We start from the raw sequence: 15,460 nt of genomic DNA on the forward strand, positions 1-15,460 counted from the left end.
GAGGAGCATAGACCTGAGATGGTGAGTGCGGCATATTTGAGGAAGAGCAAGAAGGCCAACATGGCTGACTGTAAGAACAAGGAAGCATGAAAGAGATTAATTTGGAGAGGTAGCTGGGAGCCATATCCCTTAGGGCTTGTATGCTTTATGGTATTTGGATTTTATTTCCTATGAGTAGAAGAAACTGGCATAGTAACTCATCTGCTTTATATTTTTTAACAGTCTCTTAGGCCGCTGTGTGCAGAATGGGCTGTAGAAGAACTAGAGCAGATTCAAGGAGACCAGCTGGATAGGGGTGGAACATTTTTCAAGGAAGAAATGAGAGTGGCTGGCTACCTCAATGGTAGCGGACGAGGTGGAGGAAACAGGACAGGTTCTGTACATATTTGGAAGGTGTAGGTAGCTGATGGCACTTTCTAGTGGATCACATGTCAGGTCTGAGGGGAAAAGAGGTGTAGAGGATTACTGCAAGGTTTTTGGAATTGTAATTGAGGTGGGAAAGACCAAGAGTACAGTATTTCCGGGGAGAAAAATCAAGAGTTTAGTTTTAGACATGTGACATTTGAAATGACTTATTAAAGAGTTGTTTTTCTTCATTGGCATTTTGGAGTTATTTGATATTTTAACCATTAGTTTGCTATAAATTTGAATTGCATTCTAGAAAAAGCACATGAGAAAAATTTGCAAGAGGGAACACACACACACACACACACACACACCAGCATTCCCTTTGGGTAGACAGTTGCCCAGATCATCTTCTCTGAAGCCGTGAGGTTGGCTGATGATATTCACAGGAGGCTTTATCTCCAGGGAAGAGCAAATTCCCTGGTCAGTGGCTGAGGGAGCATATGTCCTTCCCAAGGTCTCACTGCAGACTCTGGAAGTGTACAGAGGAGAAGCATGCCCTCTGGAGAATTATATCTATTGCAAGTCTGGGTGGGGTTTTCCTAGAATAATGGCTGAAGGGCTGGAAAGGTCCTAGTCTCCTCCTTTTCAAGTCTGATCTCATCCCTCTTGTGCTTAAAGTCCTCTGGAGATTTCCCATTGACCTAGGAAATGGTAACAGCATGTCATCTAAGAAGTGGTTCTTGACCACTCCTCTTCCTGGTATTTTCCCTGGCCATTCTGGTAGCCTGCTCCCCCATCCCTGTCCAGCCTTTTATTTTTTCAATACTTTAAAAGTGGAAACATACATATAACATAAAAGTTACCATGTCACCATTTTTAACTGTGTACTTCAGTGGTATTAATCACATTTATATAGTTGTGTAACCATCACCATTGTCCATCTCCAGAACTATTTTCATCTTACAAACTGAAATTCTATGCCCATTAAACAATAGTTGAATTCTCTATTATTGTAGAAATACCTATTTCTCACTTTAATTCTGTCAATTTTTGCGTCACATATTTTGATAGTCTGTTATTTGGTGTGTAAGAGTTTCTAATTGTTGTATCTTCTTGCTGTATTGAACATTTTATTAATATATAATGTCCTTCCTTGTCACTTGTCTTTTGATTTAACATCATTTTGTCTGATATTAGTTTAGTTTAGTCCCTCTCCTCTCTTTTGGTTACTATTTGCATGAAATATTATTTCTGTTTTTTCACCTTTAGCTTGTCTGGATTTGTCCTTAGATCTAAGGCAAGTTTCTTATAGAAAACATATAGTTGGATCCTGGTTTGTTTTTTATTTTTAAATACATTCAGCCAATCTATGTCTTTTGATTGGGGAGTTTAATCCATTTACATTTAAAGTAATTACTGATAGGGAGGGACTTGCTATTGCTATTTTGTTAATTGCTTTCTTCCTATCTTGTAGCATTTTTGTCACTCATTTCCTCCCTTACTGTCTTCCTTTGTGTTTAGTTGATTTATTGTAGTGAAATGTTTTACTTCCCTTCTCATTTCCTTTTGTATACATTCTGTAACTATTTTTTGTGGTTCCCACAGGGATTACATTTAACATCATAAAATTATGTCACTGTAACTGAATTTATACTAGATTAACTTCAATAACATACACAAAGCCTGCTCATTTACAGCTCTATACTTACCCCTTTTCAATTTTGATGTACATCTTTGTACAGTGTTTTCAAGAACATACATTAATAATTTTTTAGAAACACATTAATCTCTTAAATAATGGAGAAAGCAAAATGTGGAGTTACAATAGAAAGTTACAATAGTACTAGCGTTCATAATTGTTCCTTTATTTACTTTTACTGAGATCTTTATTTCTTCAAACAGTTTTGAGCTACTGTCTTTTTTTCATTTCAACCTGCAGGACTCCCTTTAGGATTTCATGCAGGGAGGTTTAGTGGCAATGAGCTCTCTCAGTTTTTGTTTATCCAAGAATGTCTTGATTTTCCCCTCACTTTGGAAGGACCATTTTCCCATATATAGGATTCTTGGTTGACAGTTTTTCCTTTCAGCACTTTGAGTATATCAGCTACTGCCTTCTGATATACTTCAAAGTTTCTGCTAGAAGACCTAAATAGACATTCTCCAAAGAAGATATACAGACTGCCAACAAACACATGAAAGAATGCTCAACATCATTAATCATTAGAGAGATACAAATCAAAACTACAATGAGATATCATCTCACACCAGTCAGAATGGCCATCATAAAAAAAATCTAGAAACAGTAAATGCTGGAGAGGGTGTGGAGAAAAGGGAACACTCTTGCACTGCTGGTGGGAATATGAATTGGTACAGCCACTATGGAGAACAGTATGGAGGTTCCTTAAAAAACTACAAATAGAACTACCATATGACCCAGCAATCCCACTACTGGACACATACCCTGAGAAAACCATAATTCAAAAAGAGTCATGTACCAAAATGTTCATTGCAGCTCTATTTACAATAGCCCAGAGATGGAAACAACCTAAGTGTCCATCATCGGATGAATGGATAAAGAAGATGTGGCACATATATACAGTGGAATATTACTCAGACATAAAAAGAAATAAAATTGAGCTATTTGTAATGAGGTGGATGGACCTAGAGTCTGTCATACAGAGTGAAGTAAGTCAGAAAGAGAAAGACAAATACCATATGCTAACACATATATACGGAATTTAAGAAAAAAAATGTCATGAAGAACCTAGGGGTAAGATGGGAATAAAGACACAGACCTACTAGAGAATGGACTTGAGGATATGGGGAGGGGGAAGGGTAAGCGAGAGAGTGGCATGGACATATATACACTACCAAACGTAAAATAGCTAGTGGGAAGCAGCCGCATAGCACAGGGAGATCAGCTATGTGCTTTGTGACCAACTAGAGGTGTGGGATAGGGAGGATGGGAGGGAGGGAGACACAAGAGGGAAGAGATATGGGAACATATGTATATGTATAACGAATTCACTTTGTTATAAAGCAGAAACTAACACACCATTGTAAAGCAATTATACTCCAATAAAGATGTAAAAAAAAAAACCTCTCAACAGATTAAAATAATCACTTTGACTGTAAAAAAAAAAGTTTCTGCTAAGAAATTTGCTGATAATCTTATTGACGATGACTTGTACCTGACAAGTCACTTTTCTTGCTGCTTTTAAGATTCTCTCTTTGTCTTTGTCTTTCTGCCATTTGATTGTAGTATGTCTCAATGTGTGTCTCTTGAATTCATCCTACTTGGCATTTTTTGAGCTCCCTGCATGTTTATATTCATGTATTTCATCAAATTTGGTAAGTTTTTGGCCATGTTCCTTCAAATATTCTCTCTTCCCTTTTCTTTCTTCTCAGTGTGGGACACAGACTGAGAGAAGGTCAGAGATAGTTTTGCATGGAGACACTGGGCTGATAAAATTCTCTATCCAGATTTACTTACACTCAAGGAGACGCAAAAGAATATGACTCTTTAGATTGCAAAATCAAAGGCTCAAAATAAACTTTTACATAAACAGACAAAGAAAAGCCTTTCTACTATGATTGCAGAGTAGAGTTTCATGTTCTATAAAAGATAGAAAAATGAAAACTGAGTTAGATTGCTGCATTTTATAACCTGCCATTTCCAGACAATGGATAAGTACTAATTATTTCTCCCACAGCCCCTTGAAAGGCAAATAGTGCTATTCAAATAAATCTCTCACAGATTAGAAAACAGAGAGCTTGTCACAATATCTATACCAGAGAATAAGACTGGTATTAGCGGTTTTGCTAAAAGGTCTGGAGTCATAAAACCTTGGTTTAAAACTTTAGAGTTGGAAGACCGTCTCTAAGAGGCTGCGTGACATAGATAAACCACTTCGTCTTTCTTGGCAATAATGATATAGCCCCCAGAGTCCTCTAATGAGGGCCAAAATATATTCTTAACATGTAAAACTGATGGTCAAGTCATTTCCTCAGCCAACCGATCAGCATTTATTTGCCCTGACACTAGAGATAAGAGTCCTGTGCCTGTGGAACATGAACCAAAACCAGCTCTGTAAATAAAAGATTGTGATGAGGTCTGTAGTTATTGTGATAAAGGGCTGTTCCCATGGATCTGAGGAGGGAGGAACTGATTCCCCAGCTGCATGTGAAAGTTGCTTGGGGCAGAATAGCTCCTGTCACTACTGCTATCACTAAGAGGAACTGGAGGAAAGAGGGAAGATAGAAAAGAGGGAGCAGGAAAGAGAGAAGAGGGGAAGGAGGAATATGTCAGGGGTTTAGCCGAGAGAAGCAGTCAGTGGAGGCATTAGGTTCGCTGGAAGGAAGGAGCCTATGCTTCATAAAAATGGCACTGAGCCTACTGACTGTTTTCCTGGGGGCTAACTCAGTTCAGGTATGGGTGTCAAGGGCCTCCACAGGCCTGCGGGAACAGCAGGCGTCTCCTGGTTGTAGCCACAATAAGAGTCCTTGCCCAGGGCGCTGGAACCAGAGGGGGACAAGGCAAGTGACAGCTGGCGCAATGGAATAGTAAAGGTCTGCACTGCATGACGGGCTCGGCAGTGGGAATTTGGACATCCCTGGTGGGCTGATGTTAAGTAGGGAGGAGAGAGCCTGCTCTGGGCTGAGGCCCGGCCATTGGACTAACATGGGGCCTGTGACCACTGGAAGAATACTCAGAATCTCAAGAAATAGGAAATTTGAATAAATAGAACCCCCCACTGCAGCAGCAACCACACCGTGAAGGACCAAGTAGTGCTTGGACACTGACGGTGGGTCTCTGGAGCCATGGAGGTAAAACCCACTCAGCTCAATGCCAGGCGGCCTCTGAGCACCCCCAGGAGGTCAAGAAGTCTGGACTGTCCTGCTCATACCTGTGTCCTCAGTGCCTAGAGCATGGAGGAGGCCCTCAGTCAACATCTGTTGAGTAAGTGCACCGTAAGTGCTCGGTGAGTCCAAATATACGGACAGACGACGGCCAGACCATAGGTGACAATACAACTCAGACCCACGGTCTCTGCAGCAGCCCTTCTGAGAAGCCAAACCAAACTACCTCTGTAGCAACATTCCCTGAACAATCGGGATTTGATCAATGACTTTCAGCTTCCCTATTGTTAGAACCTGCTTCCGACTTAGGACCAACAAGGGAAAGCCATGTGTGTTCCCTCAACCATCAGGTCAGGGGCCCCAATTCTAGTTAGCCTACCTTCAGCTTCCCCACGCGAACAGCCTCCAATCACAGGTGGTCTGAAGCCTTTCCTTTTCTCCACTCCCCTGCCTGCCTTTGAGTCTCTGCCCAAGTCAGGTGATCGCGGCTGACCCCCTTGCTGTAGCTCGCTCTGCCTCTCCCTCTGCTGGCTGCACGTTCCTCAACAGTTGTAACCCCTGCCTCTCAATGGAGTCACACAGCCATCTTCCCAGGAATGTTATGTCCATTTTACAGTTGAAGAAACTGGGCTCGGAGACTTGCCAGGACTAATTTCCAGGGCTATTTGACCCCCAAACCCTGTGTTCTTTTTCCAGCTTGGTCTCAGATCCTTGTACAATATTGCTGTTTGCAAGGAATCACAAGTAGTTTTCTTTCAGCTTTTCCCAGCTCCTCTGAATGCCACAATGACAACACCGAGAAGCTTAAAATAACCATAGGATTTGTCCTTGGGTAGGCTTCCTGCCTGCACCACCGTCATCAGGTCTGACTAATGTTTGCAGGTTGGGTGGATGCATCTGAGCCCTTCACTTCTGTGCAGAACCCTCTGCGAGGCGGGCGTCACCTCTGTGCTGTGGAATGGGTAGAGATATTTTAGGCAGCCGTGTGTTACTTCTGGGAGCATTTTTGCAGGCACGCTTCATTGAGGTGGATTAATTGGATTCCTTCATTCATTACTCAAAATGCTTACTGAGCATCAGCTGTATGCTGGACCCTGTGCTGGGCATGGGACACGAGGCCCACAGACCGCCTGCACCAGAATCCTGGGTCCAACCCCAAATCCCCTCTGTCAGAGTTTCTGCTGGGAGGCCTGAGGATCTGCATTTTTAAGAAGCTCTTGGGGGATTGTTATGTTTTCTAAAGCTGGACAGCCATTGGCTTCAGGAATGGGCAGCCCGATTGAGGAGCCCACATTGAGATATTTACCCAAGGTCATCCAACTAGTGAGTGGAGAGAGCCTGTTGAATTAAGTTGGGTTGGCCTCAGTTTCTCCTTATTCTGCTACACTCTGCCCAAATGTCAAGCTCTCCTCACACCCCTGTGCTTTGCGCATGAATTTTCTGCCATCAGGAATAGCCTTTCTCTCATTCTCCACTTGGGAAGCTCATATTTCTCCTTTAAGAACTATATCCAACATCACCTTCTCTAGAAAGCCATCTCCGATTCCAATCTCCTGTCCCAGCAAATTCTCATGGTGTTTTACGTAACTTTCTTTTATTTAAAATGTTTTTCTTTTTCTTTTTGTAACTTTCTTTTAGAATGGACATATTCTTCCAAGGCCTCAAGACAAGCGATGTCATATTCCAGAGTGAGGTGAAAAACCACGCTGTAGCACTAGCAAAGGAGGAGATCGAAGCCCACTTCTGCTTCTATTAACGCTCGCCTCTCATCGAAGATAGAACAAATTTAGGAGTTAAACTAGGTTCTGGCTCATGCCTGAGTCATCTAAAGGGTGAGAGCCTGGCTGAAGTGCCTGGGGACAGTGGGAGAGGGGGTCTGTACTCCCCCCTCAGCAGGAACAAGATATGCAGTTGCCCCAGACTCTGCCCTAGAAGTTCACCAGGAAGGGTGAGGTGAGCTCAGTCAGGGCAGCTGGGTGTGGACCGTGCCTGGGAATGAGGAATGAGATACAGTGAACAGCAAGAAAAACTGCATCTGCTGAATCAAGGGCATCATAGGCGAGAGATGACCAGCAATGGGCGCCTCCAAAGAAGTCATTAAAAAACACAAAGGGACTCAGGGCCAGATTGGAAGCAGACAAGTGCAAACTTTGCCCCTCCCACTGTCTTCCTTCTTTTCTCTCCCCAGTTTCCAGCCTTAGAAGGGTCAGCTGAGTGAAGTTCTATACAGCAAACACTTCTGGCATTCCTTGAAGTGTTCTTCTCTTCTAGCATGAGTTGTTCATGGTGGAATCCACTTGCCCACCTCCCAGGAGACTCCTTCCTTATACTCACATATTTTTTTCCTCTGGTTCTCAAACATGCCAGGATCTTTCCGCTTATGGCCTCACAAGTGCTCTCCCCTCTGCCTGCAGTGCCCCTTCTGTATCACCCCTCCATCACCATGCTTCAACCTACAGAAGTCCTCCTTATCCCATGGGTCTCTGGGATGCTTCCATGACCCTGCTCCTCTGTTCCAAGGAGGATAGGGCTTCCTGCTACCCTGTTGCACTCTCTCCCAGCTCCCTGCCTGTTTCTCTACTAAGACTGACGCTAATAACAATTACAAATTTATTAGTGTGATCATTTGTGTGAAGTCTTTCATCCACTGCTACTCACAGCGCTGACCCGTGATCAGGTAAAGAATTTGTACCAAAATGTTGATCACAACAATACTTCTTTTGTTGAGAAAGTCTTGCTATGGATAACATGTCCTCTGGACTAAACGGTTTGCATGATTAAGCTGGTGCACTTCCTAGCACAAGCTACAGTGGGTGGAATGGAGGAACCAGGGACTTCGGATAGCGTTTTGGGTACTGCTGTCCTAGACCACGATCTGGTGCCGCTGTTGTTGGAGAATAGCAACACTGGCGCTACACTCCCTGGGTTCAAATCCCAGTTTTGCTATTTACCATGTGACCATGGCTAGACTATTTAATCTCCATCTGCTTCAGTTTCTGCTCTGTGGAATGGGTATAATAATATTACCTTCCTCATACATTTGTCAGGAGAATTAAATGAATCATTGGAAACGGAGTGCTTAGAACAGTACCCGGCAGATAGCTAGTACTCTGTATGTGTTAGCTGTTATTGTTAGAAGCTCTGTAAGAGCAGGAATGACATTCACTAGCGTGCAACTACAATGCTCAGTAGTGTGTGTTCAATGAACAAATGAGTAAATGAGTGCTTCATTGGCCCTGATCTGTTTCATCTGCTGCTACTCACAGTGTTGCCCTGTGGCTAGATAAGGAGTTTGTACTAGCATGTCAATCACGATAATACTGCCTTCGTTGGGAAAGGCTTGCTATGGAGAAAATGTCAGCTGAACTAAACGCTGTGCAAAATGAAACTGGTGCACTTATTAGCATAAGCTAGGAAAACACAGACTATCTCCAGTCTCAGGTTATTGTATTGGTGTGGAGCTCTCTTGGATCGCTCCACTTTCCTTAAGAAGAATCAGTCCCTTGAATGGGGATGATATTAGCCCTGACCCCTGCAGGGCTGTTGTAATTAACCAGTCAATGCAAGTAATGCATCTTACAGAAGTAGACATGCCTGGTAATCAGTAAGGGCTCAGGAACTATTTAGCTGCTCTGAACGTTATTATTATTATTAATTATTTCCTGAATTTTTCAAAAGGAAATTGTTTACAGTTTCTTCAGCTTCCCCACAATGCCTCTGAGAGCTCTTTCTAAAACACAAATGTAATCTTGGCATCAATTCATTCCCTTGTGTCCTGAAGTCTTCAGGAAAAAGTCTCATAAAAATTATATATATTCTTGCCTGGGTGTATAAGGTATCCCAAATGGATATTCATACACCTCATTTTATTTAATCCTCATGGAAATCCTGAGAGGTAGGTTATACTATTTTTTAAAATTTTTATTGGAGTATAGTTGATTTACAATGTTGTGTTAGTTTCAGGTGTACAGCAAAGTGAATCATTTATACGTAGTCACCCTTTTTTAGATTCTTTTCCCATATAGGCCATTACAGAGTGTTGAGTAGAGTTCCCTGTGCTATACAGTAGGTCCTTATTTTTGTTATGTATTTTATATGTAGTAGTGTGTATATGTCCATCCCGATCTCCCAATTTATCCCTCCCCCTTACCTCCTGGTAACCATAAGTTTCTTTTCTACATCTGTTAACTCTATTTCTGTTTTGTAGGTAAGTTCCTTTGTACCCTTATTTTTTAGTTCCACATATAAGCGATATCACATATTTGTCTTTCTCTGTCTGACTTACTTCACTCAGTATGACAATCTCTAAGTCCATCCATGTTGTTGCAAATGACATTATTTCACTCATTTTTTATGGCTGAGTAATATTCCATTGTGCACATGCACCACATCTTCTTTATCCATCCCTCTGTTGATGGATATATGATCCAGCAATCCCACTCCTGTGCTTATATTCAGAGAAAACCATAATTTGAAAAGATACATGTTCATTGCAGTACTATTTGCAATAGCCAGGACATGGAAGGTTATACTATTAATTCTACTTTATCAATAAGAAGATTGAGCTGAATGAGGTTAATCCAAGTTCCCAGATATAGCATGGGGGACCCATATAGACCCATCCCCTCCCTGCTCATCCCTCTTTCCCAAGAATGCTCACATGCCCTGTACTTCTCCCCATTTCAGTCTGGCGTGCTCTTTCTCCTGTCTCCAGGATTCTGCCCATGCTGTTCTCTCTGCCTGGGACAACTTCTCCCTTTCTTAATCTGGAAAACTCATATGTGTTGTTGAAACCTCAACCTGAGCATCATCTTTGGAATGCTTCTCTGGCCTTCCTCTCCTAAGCAGAGTTTATTACTTCCTCCTCTTGGCTTCTGTAGCCCTTGGTTGGTCTTCTGGTACTGTGGTTATTATACTGAATTCTAGCCATGTGTTTCCTGGTCTGAGAGTTCCTCTGTGAAAGGAATCGTATAGTGTTTTTCTGTGTGTTCCCAGCAACAAGCACAGTTCAGGCACCTAAAAGGCAGTAAAGAAAGGTTTAATGAATAAATTAATTAATTGATCCTCCCAACATTTAAACATGAAACCCAGGGAATTCATACACTGATGAGATTATCATTCAATACCTGAAATGAAAATACAAAGCTGAATTTATTGCGTATTGAGTAAGGGAGAGCCATGCTGGTCAGGTAGTTTCTCTGAGCAGAGCAGATGGTTGATTTTGTACAGGGCTTTGGGGAAGCATGGACTGCAAGGATTGGCTGACTTTTAAAAAATTTGAAGTGTAGTTGATGCACAATATTACATAAGTTACAGGTGTACAATATAATGATTCACAATTTGTACTGGTTATATTCTGTTTAGAGTTATTGGCTATATTCCTTGTGTTGTACAATATATCCTTGTAGCTTATTTTATCCATAATAGTTTGCGCCTCTTAATCCTCTACCCTTATATTGTCCTCCCCACCTTCCCTCTCCCCACTGGTAACCACTAGTTTTTTCTCTGTATCTATGAGTCTACTTCTGTTTTGCTCTATTCACTAGTTTGTTGTATTTTTAGATTCTACATGTAAATGATATCATACAGTATTTATCTTTCTCTGTCTGACATTTTACTTAGCGTAACACCTTCCAAGTTTGTCCACATCGCTGCAAATGGCAAAATTTCATTCTTTTTTATGGTTGAATAGTATTTGTTTATATACCACATCTTCTTTATCCATTCATCGGTTGACGGACACTTAGGTGGCTTCCATATCTTGGCTATTATAAATAGGTAGTGCTGCTGTGAACATTGGAGTGCATATTTCTTTCTGTATTAGTATTTTTGGTTTCTTTGGGTATAAACCACAATGAGCTATCACCTCACACCTGTCAGAATGGGCATCATCAAAAAGAACACAAATTACAAATGTTGGGGAGAATGTGGAGAAAAGGGAACCCTTGTACATTGTTGGTGGGATTGTAAACTGGTGCAGCCACTGTGGAAAACAGTATGGATATTTCTTTAAAAATTTCAAAAATAAAAAAAAAAGAAAAAGAGGATTGGCTGACTTTTAGAAGCCCACGTAGGTTGATATTGTTTATAGAAGTGTAGTTACTTGAGGTTGACTGTTGTTGATAGGTTTCACTCACAGACATCGTTTTCTGGCATGAGTTTGTCCCAGTTTGGCTGACTTTCAGAAGCAAGGGTTGACTGACTGGTTGCAGAAGCAGATGCAGTGAGGCAAGTTGTCATTAATCAATTGAACAGGCTTAAAATCTGCTCCTATGGCCACTTGTTACCATGGCTACATGGTAACAAAACTTAGGAAAAATCCTCTTTTCCTAAGTTTTGGGAACTTTATTTTTTCCCCACACAGAAAGTATTCATGGTCCAATATATGATATTAGTCATTTTAGTTAATGCAAATAACTTTGATGGGCTCCATATTTCTCAATTTCATATGATTAACAGAAATACACTCTGTTATGATCACAAAATCAAGCTTCCATATCAGCATTTATATATTCAATGTTTCCAAGAAGTTCAGTTCTAATGTTTTCCCAAATCAACCTCCAAGAGTTTTTTAACCTCCAAGCTTTGAAAAATTGTTTGAAGTCATTGGCAGATCACAAATAGAAACAGGATGCCCGAGTTCTTGATCTTTAGGGAAATACTCATAGTACGTTGATTTTTTAGGTAAATGGACAGCATTAAAGAAAGTCTTTTGGAATTTCATATAAAATAGAACTTCACCCAGAAATAAGTAATTGCTTTCTTCTGATTCAGCCTGCTTCTGCCCCACAGGCTGGGAAAATTCCAAGAAGTCCCCCAGGGTGGGGTTCATGTGGAGAGAAAGGATGGCAGAAGGACCCTGTGACAGATGGCAGCTCATGTGACCATGAGAGCCCAGGGGGCTTTCCTGAGTTCACTTCTCTCTCCAGTGGTTTGGCAGGACAAGGGCTGGGTGCCCTGGGATGGCACTCACAGCCTGTGTTTATGAGCTGTCTTGTGATCTCAAATGCTTGTCTCTGATGGAACGGGGAGTGAACAGCTGCCCAGGACACTAGTGACGTCCATGTTGCCCAAGGCAGTTTGGTCAGTTCCTTGTGTTTACCTTAGTCTCTTAGTCTCTTAAAGCATCCAATTCAGTCTCTCCCTCCCTCTTTCTCCTCCTGGCTTCTGTGACCACACATGCTCCTGGATTTCCCTCCCAATTCACAGGTAACTCATTTTCAGTCTTCTTTTCAGCTCCTTCCTTCTCTCCTTCTCCATTTCTCCAGGCTGGAAGGCCCTCTTTTGGGGCCTCTTTTCTTCATGTGCACTCTCTCCCTCAGAGTCAGTCACATGACAGTGACTCCCAATTTCATATCTCTGGTCTCCACGCATCCTTGAGCTGGATACTCAAATACCAATTGCACCTCTGTAATCTCCACTTGGATGTCTAATGGGCATCTCAAATGTACCATTGTCGATTAAACCCTCTGATTCTTTCTCCCAGCTCCCTTCTGTCTTCTCACTCCTTACACCTATACCTCTTCCTCTCTTCCCCAGTGACCAGTTGCTTAGGTTAGACCTGGGAGTCATAGCTGATTCCCCATGTTCCCTGAACACCCACATCCAATCCATTAACAATTGCTGATGACTCTTCCTCCCAGACACATCCCAGCCTGCCTACGTCTCTCCTTCTCTTCCTGTTCCACCATCAACCAGGCCACATCTATCCTCTGCTCACACTATTGCAGTAGTTTTTCTGCTGGGTTTCCTTCTTCCACTCTTGCCTCTTTACGGTTTTGCCTCCATGGTGGGATCTTATAGATGTGTGAACCTTCCAGTGGCCATAGTTTGCACCTGAATCAAACCCAAGCCTCTTACTAAAGCCCACAACACTTGCTCTAATCTAATCCCTACCTCTGTCTCCAAATTCTTCCCACATCATTGTCCCTATGCTCAATAGAGTCCAGACCCATGGACCTTCTTTTGTTTCTCATACGCATCACACTCTTTCCCTTTCAGGATGTTGGCCCTTGCTGCATCCTCTGCCTCAAACATTGTTTTCCCAGATTTTTGCACTATTTTCTTCTTTTCCATCAGGTCTCAGTTCAAATATCACCCCTCCATGAAGGCCTTTCCCGACTGCTTCATCTAGAGTAGCTGGGTCTCTGGCACTTGGGACTCTCACATTGCTCTATTTTATTTTCATCACAACACGTCGCTGCTCAATATTCTGTTGTTTATCTATCTGTTGATTCGCTATCTCCCCATACTTGAGAGTCAGCTCCAGAGAACAGGGGCCTGTCTGTCTTTTGTACTGCTGTGGTGCGTGGGAGCTGGATTCACAGAAGACAACTGAGAAATGTTCATTGAATAAACTGTTGAATTAGAGAATAATGGATGATTTTTTTTTTCAAATTTTCCAAAATGAACTCTCATTATTTTATAACAATAGAGTAAAATTTAAATCTAATTGGGAGGGAGAGGGAGAGAGAGAGAGAGAATTAACCAAATTCTTGACGTTTAAAGCAAGCTTACAAAGTGAAATGTCCTTTTAGGTTGGTAAAGTATAAATATGGCAGCACTTCAGCCAAGTATATTAAATTGAACCCATTCTGCCTGAAAGGAAGAGGACCTGTGCTTAGTCTTTACATGTATCTCCTTATTTCATTCAATTCTTACAACATGCTTAGACAGAGTAACAATTATATACCCATTGTGCTCACCAACCCCCATCCCATCCTCCCCACCATCATTTTACTCATAAAGAGACTAAAGCTCAGAGAGATAAGGTCATTTATCTAAAGTTGTGTGATTCATAATTGGCAGAACCAGCTATTCAACTTAGATCTCTTCAGAAGGCTTTAACTATTAAATTTGGCATTCTAATTCTTAATGGAGGATGTGAAATAATGAAGCCAACCTCAATTTGCATCCAGTTTCCTGTATGCTTTCCCACCCACCACCACTTTTAAGCCTCACAACATCAAAATAAGTTGGTGTACTTTACCTTTACCCCTTAATCTTGCTCAATATCAGATGAGAATATTGATGCCCTGGGTTGTAAACACAGTCTTGCAAGGTCACCCAGCTGAAAGTGACAGAGCCAGGTCTGGTTACAGTCCTACTGTTTTCTCTGCTGCCTCAATGCCTCTGAGTAGACAAACTTGTAGCTTTTTGGAGCTGACTTCGGTCCTCCCGAAATGGTGAGGGTAACTCAGCAGCATTTCCTATATTGTTACATTACTTCAGATGCTCATGCCTTCCTGATTTCACATCCAAAGAGATCAAGGGGGAAGAGGAAGAAGATCTCATTTATTGAGCATCTACTACGTGCCTTGGGCTTCAGTACCACATGGTATTTGGTTTAGCATCAGGTCTGATTAGACTGGCTTTGTAAAAGAAGTTTTGGTAAGCTCACTGGGATAGAAACAAGCTTGGACCAGATGGATGTGGAAAGAAATAAGAAAGTTGGGAAGGGAAGCTCTCCCGCAGAAGACTCTGTTGACGGCATGAACAGGAAAGGCTCGGGGAAAATGGGAAACATTAAGTGGAACAGTTTGAGGTCATCTACTGTGCAATGTGTGATGTAAAGCCAATGCTTGCCTTCCTCTATGGACTTCAGTAAAAAGTACATTGTTCATTATTGCTCTGGAGCCATGGGCAAATGCACAGCAGAGTCCAGTCCTACATCAAGGTTATTCCAGGGTGAAAATAGCAGCTGGCTCGTGTGAGGTTACATCTATTTTCTCTAGTCCTCTTCACATATGTACACAAAAGACGTGATGATTCCCATAACAGAATGGAGGATGACTCCCAAAATAGAGAGGAGGAAATCCAGAAGGATTCATAACTTCCCAGATATCACATGCTGGTGAGTGGTAGTGGGATTCTTCTGCCAGAGCTGAAGCTTACCCTGCAGCATTTCAGTTCCAAACTGCTTGATGAAGGTAGCTTGAAGTTTGTTACATCCTATCAGCTGTGGATATGAAAGAGGTCATAGAAACCCTAATGGTAGGACTCCAGGGGTAAGCTGCCCCCCATCTGCTAAGAGTTTCTTATAGAGAAATTATCCTTCACACCAAGAGGTTTCTTGAAGCTCTCAGAGTGTCTTGCAGAGACACACACAAGCCTGCTTCTGTTGGCCCTCCACACCTGCTTTGTCAGTCAGCACAGCTCTTGCCAGACATGCCAGGCTGCATTCTTTGGGGGTACTCACTGCCACCAGGCACAGCATTTCTTAGGGGTGGTAACCAAGGATCCATAGGGACAC

This window comes from Delphinus delphis, chromosome 3, assembly GCF_949987515.2.
Source record: "Delphinus delphis chromosome 3, mDelDel1.2, whole genome shotgun sequence".
Lineage (NCBI taxonomy): Eukaryota > Metazoa > Chordata > Mammalia > Artiodactyla > Delphinidae > Delphinus > Delphinus delphis.